The sequence below is a fragment of the Delphinus delphis genome, chromosome 11, assembly GCF_949987515.2.
Source record: "Delphinus delphis chromosome 11, mDelDel1.2, whole genome shotgun sequence".
Classification (NCBI taxonomy): Eukaryota; Metazoa; Chordata; class Mammalia; order Artiodactyla; family Delphinidae; genus Delphinus; species Delphinus delphis.
In genome coordinates, this window is record NC_082693.1 from 5,096,450 (window position 1) to 5,111,954 (window position 15,505).

Below are 15,505 nucleotides of genomic sequence, written 5' to 3' on the forward strand. Positions count from 1 at the left end.
TGGAGAATTCAGGAAAAAAATAGAGTGAAATCATCAATAATCTCATACCCCAGAGATAATGTCAAATGTTAACATTTTGGAATGTTTCTTTCCTGAAATCCCCTCCCCACATATGTAAATGATATTATATGACATATTTAGTATGGTACCATCCTTTTTGTACTCAGTGTTGTATCTTCCCACACCATTAAAGTTTTTCAAAGTCATAATTATTTTTTATTATCTATCATCTTTTTTTCCATATCACCAAACTTACACATGCTTGCTGTAAAACATTCATGTTTATGAACATTCCTGATATTCTCACCTCAGGAGAAAACCACTCTAAGCAGCCAGCAGCTTTATCAGAATTTGTTTAACTATTACATGCTGTTGGACATTCAGGTTGTTTTATCACTACAGATAACATTTTGATGAATATTCTTGCACATCAATTCTATTCACATTTCTGATTATTTCCTCTGTGTAGATTACTATAAGTTGAATTACTGAGTTAGAGGGTAAAATCACTTTCAAATCTCCTCATGTGGATTAGCTTCTGCTCCATCAGGAAGTCTAAGCTCTGCTCCGAGTCTGACATGGCCAACTGCAGGGAGCTCCACAATTCTCATATTAGACAAAATAGACTTTAAAATAAAGACTATTACAAGAGACAAAAAAGGACACTACATAACGATCAAGGGATCAATGCAAGAAGAAGAGATAACAATTGTAAATATTTATGCACCTAACATAGGAGCAGCTCAATACATGAGGCAAATGCTAACAGCCATAAAAGGGGAAATCGACAGTAACACAATAATAGTAGGGGACTTTAACACCCCACTTTCACCAATGGACAGATCAACCAAAATGAAAATAAATAAGGAAACACAAGCTTCAAATGATACATTAAACAAGATGGACTTAATTGCTATTTATAGGACATTCCATCCAAAAACAACAGAATACACTTTCTTCTCAAGTGCTCATGGAACACTCTCCAGGATACATCATATCTTGGGTCACAAATCAAGCCTCGGTAAATTTAAGAAAATTGAAATTGTATCAAGTATCTTTTCCCATGACAACACTATGAGACTAGATATAAATTACAGGAAAAAAACTGTAAAAAATACAAACACATGGAGGCTAAACAATACACTACTACATAACCAAGAGATCACTGAAGAAATCAAAGAGGAAATCAAAAAATACCTAGAGACAAATGACAATGAAAACATGATGGCCTAAGACCTATGGGATGCAGCAAAAGCAGTTCTAAGAGGGAAGTTTATAGCAATACAATCTTACCTCAAGAAACAAGAAAAATCTCAAATAAACAACTTAACCTTACACCTGAAGTGATTAGAGAAAGAACAAAAAACCCCCAAAAGTTAGCAGAAGGAAAGAAATCATAAAGATCAGATCAGAAATAAATGAAGGACTTCCCTGGTCGTGCAGTGGTTAAGAATCTGCCTGCCAATTCAGGGGACACAGTTTCGAGCCCTGGTTCAGGAAGATCCCATTTGCCGTGGAGCAACTAAGCCCGTGTGCCACAACTACTGAGTCTGTGCTCTAGAGCCCACGAGCCACAACTACTGAGCCCACATGCCACAACTACTGCAGCCCGCTTGCCTAGAACCTGTGCTCCGCAGCAAGAGAAGCCACTGCAACAAGAAACCCTCTCACCACAACAAAGAGTAGCCCCTGCTCACCGCAACTAGAGAAAGCAGCAATGAAAACCCAATGCAGCCAAAAAAAAAAAAAAAAGAAAAAAGAAAAAGAAATGAAGGAAAAGATAACAAAGATTAATAAAACTAAAAGCTGGTTCTTTGAGAAGTTAAACAAATTTGATAAACTGTTAGCCAGACTCATCAAGAAAAGAAGGGAGAAGACTCCCTCCAAATCAACAGAATTAGAAATGAAAAAGAAGTAACAACTGACACTGAAGAAATACAAAAGATCATGAGAGATTACTGCAAGCAACTATATGCCAGTAAAATGGACCACCTGGAAGAAATGGACAAATCCTTAGAAAAGCAAAACCTTCCGAGACTGAACCGGAAAGAAATAGAAAATATAAACAGACCAATCACAAGCACTGAAGTTGAAACTTTGATTAAAAAATAAAAACCTACCAACAAACAAAAGCCCAGGACCGGAGGGCTTCACAGGCAAATTCCATCAAACATTTAGAGAAGAGCTAACACCTATTCTTCTCAAACTCTTCCAAAATATAGCAGAGGGAGGAACACTCCCTAACTCATTCTATGAGGCCATCATCACCCTGATACCAAAACCAGATAAAGATGTTACAAAAAAAAAAAAAACTACAGACCAATAACACTGATGAACATAGGTGCAAAAATCCTCAACACAAATACTAGCAAACAGAATCAAACAGCATATTAAAAGGATCACACACCATGATCAAGTGGGGTTTATGCCAGGAATGCAAGGATTCTTCAATATATGCAAATCAATATGACACACCATATTAACAAATTGAAGGAGAAAAACCATATGATCATCTCAAAAGATGCAGAAAAAGCTTTTGACAAAAAGTTAAAACTCTCCAGAAAGTAGGCATAGAGAGAACTTACCTCAACATAATAAAGGTCATATATGACAAACCCACAGCCAACATCATTCTCAATGGTGGAACACGGAAGCCATTTCCACTAAGATCAGGAACAAGACAAGGTTGCCCACTCTCACCACTCTTATTCAACATAGTTTTGGAAGTTTTAGCCACAGCAATCAGAGATGAAAAAGAAATAAAAGGAATCCAAATCGGAAAAGAAGTAAAACTGTCACTGTTTGCAGATGACATGATACTATACATAGAGAATCCTAAAGATGCCACCAGAAAACTACTAGAGCTAATTTAGTCCAGGTTCCTGCTTCCAGAGAAAGAATTAACCAAGATACCAAATGCTCCCTCGCTGTGGACTAATTTGGCCTGTTCCCCGAGGGACTTAAATTCAGCCCAGACAACTCAGCTGAGGTCAAAGGCTGTGACAGCCTGCGTGCTATCCCCAGTAGGGACCGTCAGGAGAATCCTGTTCATTCCCTGTAACTGGGGGGCTTTCCCTGCCCCCAGTCTCAGCCTGGGAGTGTAGTGGATGAGTGCGGGGGTCTGGATACAGGGTATGAATTTTCATGAGCAACTATAAGGATGTCTTCCCTTGTCCTTGCTGTAAAGAGCCTGGGCCCAGCTAAATTCAGACCAGACGGACTTGCTCAGACAAACCTTACAAGGAAACCACCAGGCCAGGGAGGCAGGGGTGAATCGTTTCAGCAACAGCTCTCATCTGCCCCAGTCATTGCCACTGGGGTTTCTGAGAGCTTTACCTGTCCCTTCTCTAGTTAAATGAACTAACACAGCAGTTCTCTACCCTATCACACAAGACAGCTCTTCTAACAACAAATAGTTTAGAACACCGTCTTTACGATCGTAATGCAAAATCCTAGTTAATATAACTTACACACACCATTCCAAAAAAATCAACATACAGATATATATATTTAATATAGTGCTGTATTTGGTTTGCTAATATTTGGTTTAGGATTTTTTCATCTGCATTTCTGAATCATACTGTCAATAACTGTCTTAGTCAACTTGCAATTTTTGTCCAGTTTTGGTAACATGGTTCTATATATATATATATATATATATATATATATATATATATATATATTTAAAAATATTTATTTATTCATTTTATTTTTGGCTGCATTGGATCTTAGTTGCAGCACACAGGATCTTCATTGCGGCACGCACGTTCCTCTGCTGCAGCATGCGGGCTCATTAGTTGAGGTGCGCAGGCCCTCTAGTTGTGGCCCATGTGCTCAGTAGTTGCAGCATGTGGGCTTAGGTGCCCTGCAGCATGTGGGGTCTTAGTTCCCCGACCAGGGATTGAACCCACGTCCCCTGCATGGGAAGGTGGATTCTTAACCACTGGACCACAAGGGAAGTCCCAACATGGTCATATTTAATTTGTAAAATGAAGTAGGAAAACTTTTCACCTTTCTGTACTCGATCTGGAATTGTTTGTCCCATGTCCCCAGCAGTGGAAGCGCAGAGTCCTAACCACTGGACCACCAGGGAAGTCCCTTAACAGGTTTCCATGATCTATTTTCTATATAGTAGTGTGTATCCGCTAAACCCAAACTCCTAACATATCACGTCTTTTGCCTCTGCACACTGATTCTGCCTGGTAGGCGCAGGAGCTGAAGTGACTCACTTCCCCGGGTTATTCTCCGTCCTAGCCCCGCATGCGTGCCCCTGTCGCCCTCCCCCCGACGTCTGATAACGGTATATTGTGTGGGGATTTCGTGGCCGTCTGGTCTCCATCGGAACGAAAGCTCCCAGCAGCAGAGGCCGCTCTCTCTGCAGTTCAGTGACCTTCACAAGCACAAGCGCGTTGACTTAAAGCTGGGAGGCTGTAAATAAACATTTGAGTATTAAATGAATGAGTAGCTTCCTTGCTTTCACTGTTTTACCCTCACCACAGAATCCTCCTCTTGAGGCAGGATCTCATCAGGCCACTTTCTTTGAAGCCCTGCAGGGGTTCCCCTCTGTCTATGGATAATTTGGGGCTCCTGAGCTTGGCCTTCGAGGTGTGCCTCCAGCTTACATTACCCTCCACACCTGTCCACGCCTCCACCCTCTAGGACACCCTGAACTGCTTGCCCTCCGCAGCTGCCACCTACTGAACGCGTCCGTACACCGCGTCCCGTGCGAAGCACTTCACGTGTATTATTCCATTTAACCTTTGCAAGGGTGCTGTGAGATAGGCACTAGCGTTATGCCCAATTTTCACGTTCCCCATTTTTATGGAAGCGGAAACTGAGGCTTAAATAACCCGCCTAAGATGGGGCAGCTTCTGAATGCCACATCTAAGCCCTGACCTCACCTCCACCTGTCCGCCCCCCAAGTCTACACTTTAACCCCCTACTAAGCGGAACCTCCCGTGTGTCATTATATCCTGACCTCAGCCTGTGCTCAGGCCCCTTTGTGAGCCTAGCACAGCCCTCCCTCCTCTCCACGTGTCTGCCATCCTGCAGTCCCAGCCCCAGTGGCCTTTCTTCTGCAAGTCTTCCCATCCCATCCCCTCTGCTGAGTCACCTTTTCCTCTGCAACCTCAGATGTATTCCGATTGAAAGCAGCGTCAGCTGGGCAGGTGACTCCTCCATTCAGGACTGTGAGCTCTTTCTAAGCAAGGACTACGGTCTATTCATTTCTAAAAGTAGCATCCAAGTCCCAACTCACCATCGGTGTTCACTGGCTCTTAACCGTCGTTATTAAGGAAGTGACCACAAGGGGGCGGTACCAAAGGGTCTGACGATGGATGGCCCTGACTTCACCTGGGAGACCCTGCGGGGCAGAGGAACAAACGCAAAAAAGAAATGAAAAGGGCTCAGCCGGAAGGGTAAATGACAATGTGAAGTGTGGGAGAAAAACTGGATGAAAGTTACCAAAAAAATGTTTTTGGAAGTTTTTGAAAACTTTAGGAGTTTTTCAAAAATTTGGAAAACATGGGGAAATAGCTTTTTCCGTTGAGTATTCTTCGCCTTCTCTACAAAATATTTACATCCTAAGTTTTGCAAACACAATTTTATTAATCAATCAAGAAGCGTGTAACACATTCTATCAAGGAAAAAGTACATTTAGATTCATAAAGAGGGTTAAAAATATAATGAATGTTATTTCTTATTACTCTCCAAATGTTGTTACCTTTCTCCCTCCACCCTCCTAATTGCTGTGTACGGATTTAAAATGTTTTTAATCAAGAATTATGTGTTATTTATTTTTCGTTGCTTTGTTATTGTTGTTTGGCTGGGTTTTTCCAATTAACAATGAACAGAAGACCATAAAAATGTCCAGATGTGTTATCTTCCTGGCACTGTTGGAGATCAGAGGCCCCGCAGTAACCTGGGCGGGCAGTTTGTATGGAGAAGAATGGAAAAGGCCAGAGAACATTGGTAGCCACGGCTCACAAATTCATGGGATTCCTCCGTACTGAGGGTCGGGAAGTAAGAGGATTTTGAGAAGTGGGTTTTAGGGGTAACCTTTTTAGGGGGCTTTTTAGGTGGGCCTGGAGTGCCTTAAGTCAAAGGAGAGGTTTAGGTGAGATCCCACAGACGGCTGGACGTTTGTCCCTGAGGTTGAGGGCAGCTGTGCGATTCCTGCCTGGAAAGTCTCCCAGGCAGGACAGAGGGGCCACCAAACTGTTCCAGCGGTAAGAGCGATGGGCAGGTGGGCTGCTCTGGGCTCCCCCTTCACCCCCAGAGCTCAGAGGGGCCAGGGTTGTCTGCGTGTTTCCCAGGGTCTGGCTGTGGGCCACACAGGAGGGGCGGGGGGACTTAGGGTCCCATACAGATGCTTAGAGAGGTAATGGGATGTGGCAGAAGGGGGCTGCGGATGGACTGCTGGCTTTCAAGGGGTCTGGGAGAAGAGGGGGCAAAGGGCTCCCCTCGAAAAAAAAGATGAACTCACTGGGTCCTGGAGGTTAGAGGCAAGAGGTCTCCAGAGACGGAGGGTCTCTGAAAAATCTAAAGCAGCGCCTAATGAGAGAGGGAGGGACAGACAGACAGACAGATTGAGAGTCTGAGAGAGACTCAGTTTTAGGCACTTACTAGACCCAGAGAGCTTACGACAGGGCCACTCAGCTGAGAGCCTTCCCGCTGACCTACCCTTCCTCCCGGCTTCCCTTCTGCACCAGAAGGGCCAGAAACCGCAGCCCACAAGTCAGGGAGGAGGTGCCGGAGGAGGAGAGAAGAGATGGGCCCGACACGCTGGAGCTGGGAGGGGACCTCTCATTTCTGAAGGAAGAACAAAGTGCAGATTATTCCGTGTTACCTGATGTTCTAGTTTCTGAATTGCAGCTGTGTTTTGCAACTTGAAAACAAACAAACCCCCCCCAAAAACCTTTAAAGAAAAAGGTGCTTTTGCAACTTGAAATGACCCTACGGCTTTGAGACGAAGATAAAACGGCTTTTCCGTAGCATCCCATCAGCCGTGCTTGGGCTAGCTCTGTCTTATACTCGAGAGGCTGAAGGGAAACACAACAAAATCCTAACAGCCGTGGCCTTTGGGGGAGCGCGATTATGAGCGACGAGGTGATTGCTTTCATTTCCTGCGGTTTCTAAATTTTCTACTGCGAACATGTTATTTTTATAATGTTAATTTAACATGTTAATTTTATAATCTTGAGGAAATGAAAATAAACAGTATTCTTTGAAAACTGAATGAAGATGCTTCGATTATATAGGCAAGAACAATTTATGGGTAAAGTTGTAAGAAGAGTCCCGCTGGCTGGGATGCGGGGTGGGGGGGTGGAGGGGGGGGCCTGAGCTGAGTAAGGTGCTGTGAGAGGGAAGAGAAGGGGACCTGTGGGGTGTTTTCACGTCATTTCCCTTGGGGCCTAGTCACCTGCCCCTCACGCTTTACCTTAGACCCAGAAACGCTTCCGTGACACCCAGGTGTGAATTCCTCAGGGCACATCTGCCGACCCTCCCCTCTGGACAGCTCTCCATCAGCCACTGCCTGATCCCCTCTGCACAGCACTTCCTGGAGATGGGAAGGAGGTGTGAAGGTTGATAACGCCGTCTGATGCTCCTCTCACAGCCCTTCTGCCTGAAAAAAGCCTTTCTGGGTCTCCAGTGAGAGTCAGTGAAGAATTCCAGGCCAAGTGAGGGAATTCCCTGGCGGTCCAGGGGTTCGGACTCCATGCTTTCACTGCTGAGGGCGTGGGTTCCATCCCTGTTAGGGCGACAAAGATCCCACAAGCCGTGTGATGTGGCCGAAAAAAAAAAAAGAGAGAGAGAGAATTTCAGGCCAAGTAAGAGGCGGGCCACACCTGGCAGCAGGCTTTCGTAACCCTAGCACTACTGGCGTTTAGGGCTGCAACGTTCTCTGTGGTCCGGGGCTGTGCTGTGCCTTGTAGGGTGTCTTGCAGCAACCCTGGTCTCTGCGCGCTAGAAGCAGTAGCACTACACACTCTGCAGCCCAACTTGCAATGATCAAATGTGTCTTCAGAAGTTACCAGAGGCCATGTCACCCCCAGCCGACAACCATTCCCTTAGAGGGCGCTGCCTATCTTACCCGCTCAAAAAAACTGGGCCTCCGGATTAGGGCTAGGTGTGATTAGAACAGACCCCTTGGGGTCCGGTAGATGGCATGACTGACCATCTCCCTCTGGAATTCTGTTAGGATGACAGCATGTCTGGGGTCAGACATCTCCAGGCGGCAGCGGACACTGTATAGACTGAGTGTGTCCCCTGCAAATTCGTACATTGAAGACCCAACTCCCAGTGTGACTATATTTTGAGACGGGGGGCCTTCAGGGAGGTGATTAAGGTTAAATGAGGTCATAAGGGCTTGACCTTAATCCTGCAGGGCTGGTGTCCTTATAAGCAGAAGAAGAGACACCAATGCTCTCTCTTCCTCTCTCCACGTGTGCGCCCAGAGGCAAGGCCGCGTGACAACACAATGAGAAGACAGCTGTCCGCAGGCCAGGAAGAGAGGTCTCGCCAGAAACGGACTCTGCTGGGCTTGATCCTGGACTTCCAGCCTCCAGAACTGTGAGATAGTAAATGTCTGTTGTTCGAGCCCCCGAGACTGTGGCATCTTGTGAAGGCAGCCGGGCAGACCCAGATGGGCTGGGAGCTGCTCCAAGAGGGAGGGAGAGGCTGTCCCTGTGGTCCCTGGAAACCCCGAGTAGCCTTGCCTCGTGGGGACATACGCTGGCCGGCTGGGTGGAGGGCGTCCCACCAGAACGGGTGGGAGGTCTCTCGTGTTCCTCGTAAGAGGAAGTAGCGATTAACCGTCGGTATTTGCAGCCACGGGCGAGCGGCTCTGCAGCCTCCCAAAGGGCCAGTCGACAGTCTCCCTTCTCTCTTTCGGGGCAACAAAGGAGGAACTTTCAAGAAATGGAGTATCTGGGCTGATTTTTTTTTAAAACTGAGCATGAAACTCTTTGGGAGGAGTGTCCAAAGTTTTGTGTTAAAAATCTTTTTTAAAACCATGTATTTATTCCTTCACAAGCACCTTTGTCAACTGAGGATTTGGCAGGTCTCGGGGTTTCCACCCCAAGCGTTATTTCTGTAGTTTAGACAGACATGCGGTAGGAGAGTCTGACGGAGTGTGGACCGAGTCCGGAATATCCCTGGGATATTGTTTTCACATCCTAAGCAGTTGGACACCTCTTCTTAGTGTGTCGTCTTGGCATTCCAGCTCTTTCTCTTCACACCCGAGGGAAGGAGGCGTAGCAGCCGTCCGGGTCAAGCACGTGATACTGAATGAGGTCCTCTCGCCTGTGTCATCCTGCTGGCGTCGGGCCCCCAGTGACCGACACAGACTCCCGCAAGGGAGCCTCCTGGTGGGTCCATGGAGGGATTCGAGTGTCAGACAGAGAGAAGGATATCTCTAGAGACTCATTTCGGAAGATGGTGAGGGCTGGTTCCCGCATTTCAGAAGAATCAGCTTCAGCCTGAGACAGGCCTGGGACCTGGCACCCTGTGCTGCTCTGCTTGCAGCTGGACAAACGTCTTCTGGAACAGCAAAACACAGTAAGTCCCTTATACGTGAACCTTCAAGTTGCGAAATTTCATAGATGCGAATGTGTGTTCCGTCAATGTCAGGCGTGAGTGACACTGCAGCTTCCTCCGTCTCCTGTTGCTGGCGACCCTTCAGCTCTGCCATCTCCCACCTCCTCTCCCTCCTCCAGTCAGTAACTCTTCCTGCCTGTTCACTCGATGCCAGCCCCTGTGTGCCAGCTGTTGTGCTGGTGCTACTGTACTTTTCAAGGTACTGTACTGTAAGATTAAACATGCTTTCTTATTTTTTGTGTTTGTTTTGTATGTATTATCTGTGTGAGAAGTGTTATAAACCTATTACAGTACGGTACTATAGAGCCGATTGTGTTATTGGGTACCTAGGCTAACTCTGTTGGACTTACCAACACATTGGACTTAGGAATGTGCTCTCAGAACGGAACTCATGTAGGGGATTTACTGTACAAAGAAACTGTATGGGACTAAAAATAACTGCGAGCATGTGCAGTTGAGGCAAATTCTGGACCAAAAGATCCAAAAAGACCAAAAAAAACCCCAACTGCCACTTCTGAAGAGCTGGGAGCGAAAGCAGGGCACTGGGCATGCCCTCTGCACTCAACACCACAAAGAGGCGGGCAAAACACCTAAGCTGCCGCTCCAGCCCGACCCCTGGACACACCTCTGCTCTCACCCCATATAAGGAACCAGCTCTACCCCCTTCAGAGAGCAAGTGAGCAAAGGAACTTGTTACTTCTTTTTGCTCCCCCCTGCTGCAGCGGGGACCCCAATAAAGCCTTGCCTGAATTTCTTGTCTGGCCTCTGGTCGATTTCTACTGATTGGGGAAGGCCAGGACCCCTGGTCAGTATCGAGACTCCAGAGAGCCCCCGGGGAGTCAGGCCTGAGAAATGACAGCCCTTTTCCATCGCCTGTCACCGCTCTGTGCAGCCTCTGTCTTCTCCAGCCTGGAGCTCCAGCCGCCTCCAAACTGTTCTCCCTGGAGTCATTCTGCACAAGACGGCTCCAGGGACCTTTCTAAAACCCCTGTCCGGTCCTGTCACTTCTGAAACTCAGCAAGGAGCTCTCATTTTTAGATTAAAGTGAAAGAAGGCAAATTCAAGAAACCCCATATTTCATGATTCCCTTGCATGAAATAGAAAAGGCAAAACTGTGGAGACAGAAGCAGATTAGTGGTCGCCTGGGTGGAAGCGGGGAGGTGGGGATTCAGAGTCAATGTGCATGAAGGATCCTACTGGAGTCTTAAAAAGGTTTCAAACTGGTTTATGGTGATGGTCACACAACTTGGTAAATGTACTTAAGAATCATTGAATTGTATATTTGAAAAGGGTGAATTATATGATATGCAAAATTAAAAATTATTCAAGCACCTCATCCTAGCCCGCAGGCACTCCGTACTATGGCTCCTAAAGGCCTGTCTCGAGGCCCGTCTTGCCCAGCTCTCCTCACTCTCTCCCTGGTCCAGAGCCTCAGAGGGGCTACATCTTCCCCGCTCAGCCACCTGCACCTTCAAACACCTGCTACAGCCTCCGTCCCCCAGAGCACCCCTCCTCCCCTGACTGCTGGCTCCCACCCGACACCTGGCTGCTGCCCCTCACAGCTCAGCTCTCCCTGGGGTGGATTGCCTTATCCACCCAGATGATCAGGACCCTGTTCTGTGCCCCTGTGCTACCCCTGGACTTTCTCTTTCATGCCACTTATCACTATTCGCTGAATTCTTTCTTTAATGTCTGTCTTCCTTGCTAGTACATGAGCCCACAGATAACTTGTCATAGCGATATTGCAGGGCCCAGTGTGGTCTCTGGCACGTAGTAGGATCTCGGAGATGTTAACTGCATGAATAAACATGGGAGTGAGGTGCAGAGGCCATGGGGCCAGGCAGCTCTTCCAAGAGCGTACAGGTTTATTCAGAACCCGGCATCACTCAGCAGAAGGCACGTTGCAATCTCCCCCAGAGGCTGCGTGACGAGGTAGAAGAGGGTGGCTGGTGGGTGCAGGAGCTCACTGTGGGGAGGTTCCCAGGCTGATGATGTGGGGCGGTGGAAGGGGGACTCAGGAAGAGGGAAGGGGGTCTCATCTGGCTGGGCGATCCTGGCTAAGAAACTTAAACTCCCTGGCCTTCTTCTTTTAACCTATGAAAAGATATCTTTTTTCCTACGAGTCCAGTCATCCTACTAGACCAGGGCTTTGCAACGTCAGGGTGGCCTGGGGTGTGTGTCACAAGGGTAGATTCCTGAGCCCACCCAGGCCTGGACTCTGTGCGTGTGACTTGGGAATCTACACTTTAACACACTCATGGGTGATTTTTATTTTTTTATTTTTTTTTATTTATTATTTTTTTTTTGCGGTACGCGGGGCTCTCTCTGTTGTGGCCTCCCGCTATTGTGGCCTCTCGCGTTGCGGAGCACAGGCTCCAGACGCTCAGGCTCAGTGGCCACGGCTCACGGGCCCAGCCGCTCCGCGGCATGTGGGATCTTCCCAGACCGGGGCACGAACCCGTGTCCCCTGCATCGGCAGGCGGACTCTCAATCACTGCGCCACCAGGGAAGCCCCTGATTTTTACTTTTTAATGCAAGTTCGTGAGGGGCCAGAGGACTGTCTCTGCCTTGTTCACTCACACACCCCCAAACCTAGCGCAATGCAGCACAGAGACGGCTGCTCCAGAACTATTCCTTGACGGGTGAATAGGTGGATGAGTGAATAACGTGATAGTCACAGAAATGTGCCTAACCGGCTCTGACAAGGTGGAACAGGGCCCCTGCCCCACTACGGTCGACGGGATCTCCCTCCTCTCTTCTGGGCCAGACTCCCCTTCTGTAAAATACGGCACTGGCTGAAGTGACCCATGTGACTTTTGGCCTTAAAGGTCCACGGCACGGTGCCATCATGCTTTCTGTTTCCAACATGCCTGCCTCCTTGAGGGGTGAAGAATCCACATGAGAAGCGACCACAACCCAGAGATTCGTCGTCGGTTTTAATAGGAGGGGTGGAGTCAAACAGTTTAGAGGAAGAGGGGTGGAGTCAAACAGTTTAGAGGAAGAGGGGTGGAGTCAAACAGTTTAGAGGAAGAGGGGTGGAGTCAAACAGTTTAGAGGAAGAGGGGTGGAGTCAAACAGTTTAGAGGAACGTATAAAAAGAGCTTTTCCTTTGTTGCTGGAACACGATACGGTTTGTGCACAGCACATACATATTAAAAAATAGAAGCCTCACATCTTACAAACACGTGACTGAACAAAGTCTGAGTTTTCCTACCCACTAGACCCAAGCTTGAGGACAGCTCTGCCCTGGGACCCAGCCTAAGGTACTGATGGATTTTCAGAAAGGGAAACCCGTGCAAAGACGCAGCTGTCCGGATGGTGGAATTTTGGTAGTTCATGAGGCATCCAAACGTGGGTCTGCGTTAGCTACCCGCAGGAGGGACTAGATTGGGGATGTTCTGGGCATGACTACCCCTCCCTCCCGTCCTGGGAAGAGCAAACACCAGCTGAGGGGCAAGTGCAGGTTGAAGTGTTTCTATCCATCCTTCCGGCCCTGACACAAACATTCCTACCATTGGAGTTTTCCTGGGAGGTAGCAGAACGAGTGGCTGGGTTCTTGCTGGGAGGAGAGGTGGGGGGCAAGTATTAGAGACCCACTTCACAGGTGCACGAGTGGCGGGTGGCAGAGAATACCTTCTCTGTGGCAACAGACACAGAGCCCTTGGGGGAAAGCATTGGGATAGAAATATGTAGGAGTTTTCTAGCTTGTGTCCACTGAAAAGGGGCAAAAAAGGAAAGGGAGGGCAGAGAGGACATCCTGGTATCTTGGAGGCCAGACGCATTTGCTTTGTACTAGTGGCTGTGGTCCAAAGTGGGCCGAGGCAATGGATGTCCAACCCCGGGGAGAAGGAGACCGACAGCTCACGGCCTTTTGTGTTTCCTTCCTCCCCCAGGACCCTTGTAGGATCAGAATGTGAAAGATCTGAGGTCCTGGACAAGAGAGGACCAGAGCCAGCCTGAGCAGGAGAACCCCAGCTGTCCCGGGTCGGACGGGGCTGGGAGAGAATTCCAGGCCTGGGGAGAACGCAGTGCGTCTAAAGGAGAGAGGTTTACAGCCTGGATGGAGGAAGGAGAAAACCCCCTTTTTCTTAAGCCATAGAACGGCTCTGACCAGGGGCTTGGGCTATGTGCGCAGGAGGTGCAGGGGACATGGGGGCGGAGAGGAGGCTGTGAAGGAGAACTGCAGGGTATCCATCACAAAGCTATAAGCTGCTTTCCCAGGGAGGTGCAAACCCATCTGGGAAGCGGGGAGGGAAGGGCTTAGAAGGCAGCAAATGGTCACTGTAGTCAACAGCAGGAACTAGCAGGGCATTTTCTGGTTTCCTCTGAGCTCTATCCACGGCCCCGTGAGGAGGGTGCCGATTCTTTGTGGTCCTGGGCCCCCAGTTTGTTCTGAGCTAACCTCGTCCCAGCTGGGAAGCCATCTCAAGGGGTGCACGTGTGTTGCTCTCTTCTTCATTGTTTGCTCTTGAAGAGGGAATAAGGCAGCCTCTGGGCTCCTGGAGCCCCACCTTTGCATGGAGCTGCTAGAGAAGGTTCAGGAAGGAAGAGAGGCCAGTTATCTACAAAACGCTATGAACCAGGGTCAAAGCTCAGGATCTGGGGGAGGGAGGGAAGACCCAAGTCATTCTTAATACATCCTCAGCGGGAAGGTGGGGACACCCCTGTTCTCCTGCTTCTGCCACCTCTTCTGCAGCCTTTTGGGTCCGATGGGGCTGACAGGTGAGTTCAGAACTCAGATGGGGATCAGCTAGGAGAGGATTCTGCACACCTGTGCTGATCTCACTGTGTTCCCGCCCCGTAACCCACTTCTGCGGATGGGGATGGACTTTTCCTAAGTCTAAGTCACTCACAGGTCAAAGAGAAAGCCCTGGGAGAATTCCTTTGGATGGGAAGGATTTGAAACACTCAGTGATGTGTCCCTACCTCCAGAGGTGACCTTCAAAGTATGGACCCACTGGTACAGCACGGGCCCTGGTACCAGTGAGAACAGATGCCCAGCTGCCCATAGCGATGCCAACCTTAGACAACCCGTATGCTAGAGCGACGGGTATCAAGCCTGGCTGGCTTTGGGATTTCAGAGTTTCTCATTCTCACTCCTAACACGAGAGATGGGAGTGGACATTTGGGGAAACTCCTGGTCAGGATCTGGGCACTTTTATAAGCCTTTAGGGAGTTGCAGGAAAGATCTAACCATTCGAAGGCTCTCGACTCTCTTTAGAAGAGCCTCTCCTGCAAGGGAGCTCAAGACCCGGGAAGAAGGGAATGAATGGTTTGGGACCTGTGACTTTCTTCTCCTCTCCAGATTGCGGTCCATCTGTCCACCCAGCCCTCCTACACGCCCACCACGTCTCAGCTGGAGCTGACATGCAGGTCAGGTCCTGAGAGCATCTGTTTCCGAGGTACCCTGTTAAAAAAGACCAGTTACTCAGGACAAGACCTCCTGAAAAACAATCAGCTTTGTCCCCTGCCTCCAAGCAGACCTACACTTGAAATCTTCTGAACAGTCAAGATGGACCAATTTTCTCCCCCTTCTGCTTGACCAAGACCTCAACTCGGTCCAGTTTCTATCCAAGGTTTCACCACTCTCGTCCTGAGCTCTTACTGTCCGTTCCGTCTTCGCCCCCCGTGGTGCAGCCTTTCCTTCCTCCCCCAGCATGCACCTGCCCTGATATGTGCCAGGCGGGGAGGCAGCCAGTAGGGTGCCTCTTCCTTGGATCGCCAGCCTCTATCCTCAGCTCATCTCAGGTCAATCTATAGATGGCCACCTCTGCAAATAGAGAGGTATGTCGAAGGCGAAGGTATTTGCAGCAGATGAGGGCTTGTCTCGCAGGCTGGGGCCCCCGAGAGTCGCAGAGGGTGTCAGCTCGTTCTGCAAAGCCACAGACACTGAAAATATCTGTGCTCT